This window comes from Benincasa hispida, chromosome 1, assembly GCF_009727055.1.
Source record: "Benincasa hispida cultivar B227 chromosome 1, ASM972705v1, whole genome shotgun sequence".
Taxonomy (NCBI): Eukaryota; Viridiplantae; Streptophyta; class Magnoliopsida; order Cucurbitales; family Cucurbitaceae; genus Benincasa; species Benincasa hispida.
This window is the reverse complement of record NC_052349.1, coordinates 33961346-33971695: the sequence shown is the minus strand read 5'-3', so window position 1 is coordinate 33971695 and position 10350 is coordinate 33961346.

The window sequence follows — 10350 nt, the reverse complement described above, 5'->3', positions numbered from 1 at the left end:
CTCAACAAGCCTACTACTTTGGGGATTCGTCTGATTAGGGAGCTGGGAACTCAGCTATACAAGATGAAATTCACTCCTTCCTCGATACAGGGGTAAGTAGATAAATTGCTCCCTTAAGAACTGATTCCGAGGCTTAAAAAATGTGGTGCCACACCTTCTCTTGGCCCGAGAAGGATTTAGTCATAGTATAACTATGATCTATTGTTCATTAGAGGAATCAATGGTACTTAAGGAGTTAGATGTAACTACGGGAGAAAAACGGTAATTTGGTCCAATTGTACTTACGAGCGATTTGTGAAGGGTCATCGTACTGTTGATTGGTTATATCAAATGGACATAAAAATATATTTGTAGTGCGAAGAATGCAGTTGTCGGTCTTTAATGGAGTGCCTGACAGTTAACGGATGATGGATAATGTGATTAAAGAGTTTAGTCAGTTATTCACGTACCGTTGGAGCTTCAAGCTATAGGTTCATAAGGTCCCCTTGGTAGCTCAATGGATTCAAGTTAAGAATAAGTTTTTGGATTAATTTGAAATGTTCAAATTAATAAGAGAGAATTTGATTATATATGATATAATTCAATTAATTCAATTATATATGATATAATTGATATAATGTATTTGATACATTATTATTTGATTAGAGAAACTAACCTTATGTTCTGGTCCCACTTACTATGAACATTCTCTCCATTTACCTTGGTATTGACCTACCCAAATGCCATTCTTTAGGGGGACACTCCCAGAGTGCCTCGAGGCTGAGGATAGATCTCACAGTGTAAAATTTTTAGGGAGAAGCATGTAGAGGTAAAGTGAAGTATCATATACCCCAATTACCTCCCACTGAATGTTCTGCCTAGGGATTCATTAACTTAGAAAATTCAGCTACTGGTTTTAACTAAGTGGTTGTTTAATTTGCTAAAAACAACACTTGCTTTTGATGATTAAACAAGTTTGGTTCAAGTCACTTTAAACACTTTAACAAACTATCATCAAATTTGCATACATGTAACAAATCTATCTAATTCACCTTTTCAGGTAGGTTCCCAGGTAGGTGTTCGACATTTCCATCGACTTAAGTACCCCAGCCTAGCAAAAATCAGTCTTAGCCAAAATGTCCCTTATAGATAGATTTGGTATATTTTTAATATTTTATTAGTCAATTTAATCCTACTAAACCGAATTAAAAAATTAAACTTAGATATCTAATCTCATTAGAACCATGAACTTAGGTCTATCTCAATCAAATTTTAAAACACTTATAAAACATGATTAAAGCCTAAATTTGCATGCAACTCTTTCTTATTGATTTTAATTCTAATTTCATTAATTATAACTATTATAAAGAATGAAATAATTAAAACCAACCATATTGCTAAGCTAGACATGCACAAGTGTCATGCTTCATGCAATCTTCATTCATTACTAATATATAATTTTTATATAACAAGTAATGAACTAAGCATACATGCTAACATACATCCTTATATTATAACATTTATAATAAAGATGATGCGTGGATATGCTTTATTGCATGCATATATTATAACTCTTATATTATATGATGCATGAGCATGCTTTAATGTAATTTAATCATGCAAACTACTATATTATAACATTTATAATATAAAGATGATGTATGAATAAAATGCATAACCTATGATGGGTTTTACAACTATATGACATATATTATGTCATATAATCTTAACATACATCACATGTACATTAAATAAAAGTTGATGGACCGGGATAATATGCCTCAAAACCAGAAATAAAAGCTAACTATTACAAAAGAATCGAGTCAACCGGTTCGAATAGGTGAACCGAGCTTGAACCGCCTGCTTGAAGCCTCTTCACTTGATCGTGTAGCAACTCCTTCAGATCGTTGAGTAACACACATTGAGTATAAAGGATCGTGTAGCGATGATCGCGTGGTTAAGGACTATGCGATGAGCATGAAAGTCCACGCGATCGTGTAGTGCACATCGAGTAATGCATGCCATGTGATCGTATAGCTAACGACTATGCGATGAGCATGATTGTCTACAAATCAAGTAGCAAGCGTCGAGTATCGTATACCAAGTGATTGTGCAGCTAGTGACAATGTGATGGCCATGATAGCCTACACGGTCGTCTAGCACGCATGTCATGCGTCGAGTATCATATACTCTACGATCATTTACCCCGAGTGTCTACGATTGAGTAAATACTACACAATCGAGTAGAACATTTCTACACGATTGCATAACCAAATCTAAACGATCGTTTAGCTTGAGCTACACGATGCGACCATCGATTCGTCTTCTCCTTTGAAGCAAATAGCAATTCCTTGCGTCTTTGAAGCTTCTTCATGAACAACTCAAAACATAAACGAATACAGACTCAATTTCAAGTAAATTATGCCCAAAAATGCAGGGGCCCTTACAAATTAACTTTTGTAAAAATAAATGAAAGCTTAAACAGAGACAATTATCCTATAAACATCCATCAATAATATCTACAAACACACTTAACACATAAACGCATTGCAGAATGCTTAAAACCCACCAATATTGTAAATGAAATTCAAAATAGCAATGGAATTTGGAAATCAGAATAACTTGGCTCTGATACCAACTGAAGAAACTCTAATTAGAGAGAACTTATGAGCGAAAGCGGATCGTCCAAACTCCATTGTGAAAGAACTCATACATTCACAGTCATACTAAGCAAATTATGCATTAATCATAAATTACAGCATGCTTCTTGAAATAAATACAGAGGTTAGAGAGACAATACATTTAAAGAACGCTTCTTCAAGAATATCCCTCGAACAAACTTGAATGCAACAAGCAACTAGAACTCCCTTGAACGACAACGAGTAGCAACTCGATCCTCGAATAGATTCGGACACAACCACTAGATTACTTTAGTATTCTTGGTGTGAGAATCGAGAAGTTGTGGGCTCTGGCTTATTTTGGATAGAGGGAAGGAGGAATACGATTGAGTAAAAGGCAGCACTATCGTGTAAAAGATAGAAGTCTATCGTATAGACTCGATGCTCAATCGTTTAGTTAAAAGCACTATCATATAGTAAACTCGATGCTATCATGTAGTCAATCAATAATTAATAGTGTCAATCATTTTGTAGAATGATTAGAAAGACCATTTTTCATCTTTTATTCCACTTTCCCATAAAAATTGTATAACCACCCACTAAAGGTAGTTATTGGAGAAAAAGAAATTTAATTATCATATAATTAATAAATTATAAATAAATACAATAACTAACTTGTCATATTATATTTATAACCTATAGTTTTAATTTCGCTTCATATATAATACATAAACCATAGTTCTTTTTTATGGTATTTAATATAATTCATATTTATATTAAATTTAATGACTATGAATCTAATTCATAGAAATTATATTTGAATCATATTCAAATATTAGTTCTTCCAATCAAATAATAATGTACCAAATACATTATATCAATTATATCATATATAATTCAATTAATTGAATTATATCATATATAATCAAATTCCCTCTTATTAATTTGAATATTTCAAATTAACCCAAAAAATGATTCTCAACTTAAATCCATTCAGCTACCAAGGGGATCTTATAGACCTGTAGATTGAAGCTCCAACGGTAACTGAATAACTGACTAAATTCTTTAATCACATTATCCACCTTCCATTAACTGTAGGACACTCTACTAAAGACCGACAGCTGCAATCTTCGTACTATAGAGATATTTCTGTGTCGGTTAGATATAACCAATCAACTGTACGATGACCCTTCACAAATCCCTCATAAGTAGAGTTGGGCCAAATTAGAGTTTTGCCCCTTTAGTTACATCTAACTCCTTAAGTACCATTGATTACTCTAACAATAGATCATAGTCCCACTATGATTAAACCTCTCTCAGGCCAAGAGAAGGTATGGCTGCACATTGTTCAAGCCTCAGAATTAGCCCTTAAGAAACCAATTTATCTAGTTACACCTGCTTCGTGGAATGAGTAAATTCCATCTTGTGTAGCTTAGTTCCCAGCTCCCCAATGAGAAAAATCCCCAAAATGGTACGCTTGTTGAGTCAGCGATCTACCCACTCTCACCCATGCAAATCAAAGGACCGTCCTCATACGCAGAAGTTCAGAACTCACTTAGGATTAAGCTCATGTCACCTATGGTCATCCTAGTGAAATGAAAGTCTCAATTATGATTGGCGTTATATAATGAGAGTAAAAATTTGGTCGTCCGCTTTTATACAAACTCCTTTGTTTAGAATATCTAAGCTAGCATGTCTAATACAAGAATGATAAGGATCATATCATTTGTAGCAGTTTACAACATTTGTAATACCTAAAAAGTGGACCATATTCGTAGTGTCACCAGGACAAGGTATCCCTCCTTATCCATATACTACAGTGAAGGAACTCTTACATAAGAGTACCTATGAGCGGTAGTGAATCTTTTCGATTTCATTGTGATAGAATTACTATACATACATTCTAACATACAAATATGCATTATAAACACTAATTATTGGCCTGCTTTTAAAAATAAATACAAAAAGACCGAGTTAACGTATCAGTTGAAGACTTTCTTTAATAAAAATCTGTCCAACATGAACAAACTCCTCTTGTTCCTACTTGTCCAGCAAGCAGTCACCTCGCAGCACCATGGTCATCTACACAATTAACAGCACACGAACAACAAGCAATCGGGGATGACACCACCACTCGAAGCTCTTAATATTCTCGGAGTGAGAATCTAAATGGTGGACTTTGATGGAATTGGTAAAGGAGAGGAGGAAAAGTGATCGTGTACTACAAACAAGCAAGTGGAAGATTAAGGAAAACTATCGTATAGTCGAGTGTGCTTGATCATTTAGATCAGGGTACATGATCGTGTAGTAAACACTAAGCGATCGTCTATCAAAAGGTAAGTGATCATTTAGTTATGCTCGGCGTGCTAAGCGATCATCTACCAAATGTAAGCGACCATTTAAGAAATCGTAGGCGATCGTTTAATAACGCGGGTGTGCGATCGTTTAGGAAGGCAGACGCTATCGTATAAGCTCTCAACGCTTAACAATAAAATACTTTCACACTGTGAACGAATTTTTAGATATCTTGCAAAATGAAAACAATTTCATTTTATTATTCAGTTACAAGAACTGAATCGAACTTCCCACTTTCGCATGAATTCGGAGAAAAACTCGGTCAATTATCTCATAACCGCCTAATTGATTAATTAATTAATATAATCATATTATATTTTTAACCTATAGTTTAATATCATATATAAACTATAGTGTTTTCTCCTCTATTTGATATAAATCATATTTATATCTAATTTCCTCCAAAATAATGTATCTCATACATTTAGTCAATCATATCATATATAATTAATCAATTCAATTCTATCATATAAAATCAAACTCCCTCTTGTCAATTTGAACATTTCAAACTGACCCAAAAATTAATTCTCAACTTTTATCCAAGCTACCAAGGGGACCTTATAATCCTATGGCTCGAAGCACTACCGGAATGTGAGTAGCTGACTAAACTCTTTAGCCACGAGATTCACCATTCGTTAATTGCCATGCATTCCACTAAAGACCGATAGCTAAACTCTTCTTACCATAGATATATTTTTGTGTCCATCAGATATAACCAATCATATGTACAATAACCCTTTATAGGTGATCATATGTACAGCTGGGCCAATTTACCGTTTTGCCCCTGTAGTTACATCTCACTTCTTAAGTACCATAGATCCCTCTAATGAATAATACAACATAGTTCAACTATGTGTGAACATCTCTCGGGCCATGAGAAGGTGTGTGGTGCCACATAGTTTAAGCCCTGGAATCAGCCCTTAAGGGAGCTATCTATCTACTTACCCCTACTTCGCGGAAGGAGTGAATTCCATCTTGTGTAGCTGAGTTCCCAACTCCTAAATTAGACGAGTTCTCAAAGTAGTAGGTTTGAGTCAACGGCTGGCCACTCGTACCCATGCAAATCAAAGCACCACCCTCAATGGCAGGAGTTCTCAACTCACTCAGGATTTAGGTTATGTTACCTATGGTCATCCTAGTGAAGTGAAGTTCTTGTCATGAACGGTGTTATATAACGAGATGTTAACACTTCGTGGTCAGGTCTTATACAAACTCTTTGTATAGGACGACCCCACTACATTCCCCTACACGAATTATTAGGATCAGACCATCCGTGACAAGTCACAACACTTATAACTATTCCACAAAGCAGGCCGCATCCGTAGCGTTACCAGGATAAGGTTTTCCTCCTATATCCATATACTACAGACCATTTTAGTTATCACTTAAGACATGATCCATTTGTATGTCACCGCATATATGCTTAAGTTACATAAAGATAACCAGGGATTTTAGTTTATTGGTTTGTGGTAAAGAAAATAAAACATTCAGATGAGCAAAATCAAGAAGTGAAGTAAAATATTATATATTATACATCACAATTGTTCATGAAACTGTTTACAAGCTACAGGACACGAGACTTTAGGGTATCAACCCCAACATACAGACCATTTAGGTTATCACTTAAAACACGATCTACTTGTATGTCTCCATATACATGTTTAAGTCACAATGAAAACCATGGATCTTAGTTTATTCGTTGTGGTTAATGCAACTAAAATATCAAATATTTAATAGACTGAAGTGAATAAAATATCATATATTATAAATCACAAAGTATTTGTTCATACAAGTATTTACAAACTACAGGACCCAACAAGATTTAGGGCATCAACCCGAACAAAAAGGACCCCGCAGAAGAAAGTCTTCAAAGGATATATTCTTCTTTGTGATTTTATGTAAACAACATGTTTAATCTATTTACTTTTAGTTCTGGAAAAAGTCTTTTCTCCTAAATTCGAAGACAAAAGCAATAAAATTCTTTCGCATTGGGATTTGTATAATATTTTTTATGGCATTTGGGTTGAATGCATCAACCTTCAACTAATTAATTTATTATCTAATTGAATTATTTATTGAATATAATTTCTTATTAATTTACTATATTATATAAACACTCCAAAATTTATGAAATCATATATTTTCAATTACATATTTTCTTTTACTCTCATCATACTTAAATTTAAAAAGTAGTTATACAACTCTCTTAAATCATAACTATCTTCATAATAGATTCTTTTGCCCTCCAAGCTTTATAATAACTAACAACAACCCCATAATTCATTCGCATATGATGTATAATATCTTTTGGTGTTAAATGATCATAGGTATATCTAAAATTTTCAACCATATAATGACTAATAAAATGTGAAGTTGCTTATCTGTGAGAAGAACAAACCATCAAAGAGCAATTATGTTCACTAATATACTTTCGAATCATCCACAATTCACTACTTTTATAATGTAATGCTCTAACACACCATTGGTAACCATTAGTAAGTAATATAGAAGATAGTCATCACATGATAATCAAATACCAATCAAATAGAAATCTTCAAGCAAAAAAAAAAAAAAAAGAGCATAAACATGAAACTAGTAACAAATAAAAAAACAAACTTCAAGAAAAAGAAATCTTTAGATGAGGTAAACAATTTAGAAGAGTTTAAAAAATCTTCTGCATCACAGTTCGGTTCCACCATTTCGATTTTACACTAAATCAGAACCAAAAAAAGCGTTCAAAAATAAAAAAATTTCCCTAATCAAGTGAGAAACAAGTAATCTCAACTTTCGTTCTGTCTTATCATGTGTGTGATTTCAAAGAAAATGAATCATTATTAGTGTAAATCTCCTTTCGGATCTGTAATTTGAGTCTTAGTTTTAGAAAACGATCAAAATATTGAAGACCAATCAATTTTATAAGTTTCTGTAAACTGCACTTTCAACTTCTATCAATTTGAGATATACCTAAAAACTTTATGAAACATTGTCGTCGCCTGAAACATATCAAAACCTAAGAAACGAAATACATAAAAGAAGAAGAGAGTAAAAGAATCCATAAATTCGCATAAGAAATCTCCAGCTAACAAAATCAAAATTGAAAACAATAGATTTCAAAAACAAACCTATAAGAATGAGAGAAGGTGAAGACAAACTTCAACCAAAAGTTTGAATGAGAACCTGAAGAATATAAGCTCATACATCAACATTCAAGAAGTTGTTTCACATTTCTTTAATCTTTACAGTTAGTTATTATAACTACTTGTATCAGAAATTAGTATAAATACTAATCACTTACAAATTTTGGATACAACAACAATACATAGCTTCAAGAAAACTTGAAATATCTATAAAGAAAAAAAAAAAGGTCTGTGACTTAGCTTCTTAATAAAACTCTCTCCTTCCCGTGGACATAGGCTTTAATAGCTGAACCACATACATTGCTGAGCAAATTTTCTTCTTCTCTTCTCATCGTCTACAAGATAGCTCAAGTTAGCTCATCGTTTGCCTTTTTCTTCATATCGTTTAGAAGATCGACCGATCGTCTACCTTTCTTTCAGCAATCGTCTACACGATTGCATGATCGTTTACCCTTTTCTTTTGCCATCATCTACCCGATTGCAAGACTCCTCCATCGTATACTCAAACAGATCAAACAAGAAAGCATTAGGGTTAGAAGAAAACAAAGAACACCAGAAAGGCGGAGAACGAGAGAATCTGAAAGCTAGAGAAAGAGAATTTTTCGTTTGCATTAATCATCCATCAGAAAATAAAAGTCTTTCCATTTTTCCAGCAGACAAAGAGTAGTGTACAACGAGTTGTAAAGTCTACAAAAGACCAATGGTATCAGCTGGAAAACGTGGGTCAGCCACATGTAAGGCATCAGCTGGAAAATCGTGGGCTCTTCTCAACAAGTTCTCTACCAACCAATGAATTGGGGCAAAGAACAGGGCTTTTCGAATTGGATCAGCAGTAAAGGGCCTCACATTATTTCATCATTTGGCTAATTTGTTTTTTCTTTTGCAGAAGCAGGCCCAACAAAGTGGTATCAGAGCAACTAACATCAATGATCTCAATTCTTGAAAATCAAGACACAAAGTTTTCATCCAAAAGTTGATAACAAGGTTCGAGTGGAGAAATTCGATGGCAAATGAGACTTGACTGTGGAGGCCAAGATCAAGGCGATACTTCGCCAGCAAAACTACGGAGCCATCCTTAATCATCAAAACACTCCCTGCACACAAGTGATAGCCCAAGAAAAGAGAGATTGGGAGCTGGCACTACGGTACGTTATTCTTATCTAGTGACAATGTTCTGAGACAAGTTTTAGATCAAAGAAACTGCATATAGAATATGGACTAAGCAGAAGAGTTGTATGCTACTTAAAGACCTTCCTAGACAACGTATCTAGGGAGAAGTTCTTCACTTTAAAATGGATTCATCTAAAATATTAACTGACAACTTAGATGAGTTTAAGAAGATAGTTACTGGAATTTAAAACTCTAGGAGAAATACTTAGTGATGAAAACGAGGCTTATGTGCCCTAAACTTTTGCCTGAACAGTATAAGACATCAAGAATGCTCTAAAGTATGGAAGGGATAGTATAAGCACAGACACTATAATCTCAGCCCTTAGAACTAGAGAGGTTGAGCTACATGTTGATAAAAAGGATAAACCTAGTGGTGAAGGATCTGTTTGTTAAAAGGGAACTTCAAACAAAACCACTCTAAAAGATAAAAACCTCATAACCCAGACGAAAATAAATCAAAAAAGAAAATAAAATGTAAGTACTGTAAGAAGAAAGGACATCTAATAAAAGACCGTTTAATTTTAAAAGAAAGAATAAGAGAAAGAAAATGATTCAAAAGGCAAACAGCCCGAGGCATCTGTATAGAGGGTTCATTATATACTCAGATGCCTTAGCCTCAACTTAGACAGATCTAATCATGTAAAACCCTCTAGAAAACATGATTGGGTTTAGAACTCTAGATGCACCTACCAATACCTCAATGAAACCTTGGTTTAACACTTTAAGAAAATAGAAGAGAAAGGTTTCTATGGGAAACAACCAAGCCTATAAAATTGAAGGCATTGGCTCTGTTCCATGAAACTCAGGATGGAACCATCAAACTTCTTAGAAATGTGAGATATGTTCCCTACTTTAAGAATCTAATCTCTTTAGGCATGTTAGATGTATTAGGGTGTGAGATACATGGGTATAAAGAGGAACTCTTGAGGTGTAAAGGACATCTAAGTAATATTAGTTAGGGAAAAGGTAAATGACTTATTTGTGTGATCAAAGGAGTAGAGTGATGACAGAAGCTTATGTAGCCACCACAAATGAGATCACAGAGGTGATTTATGGCACAAAAGGGTTATCTCACATAAGCGCTAAAGGCC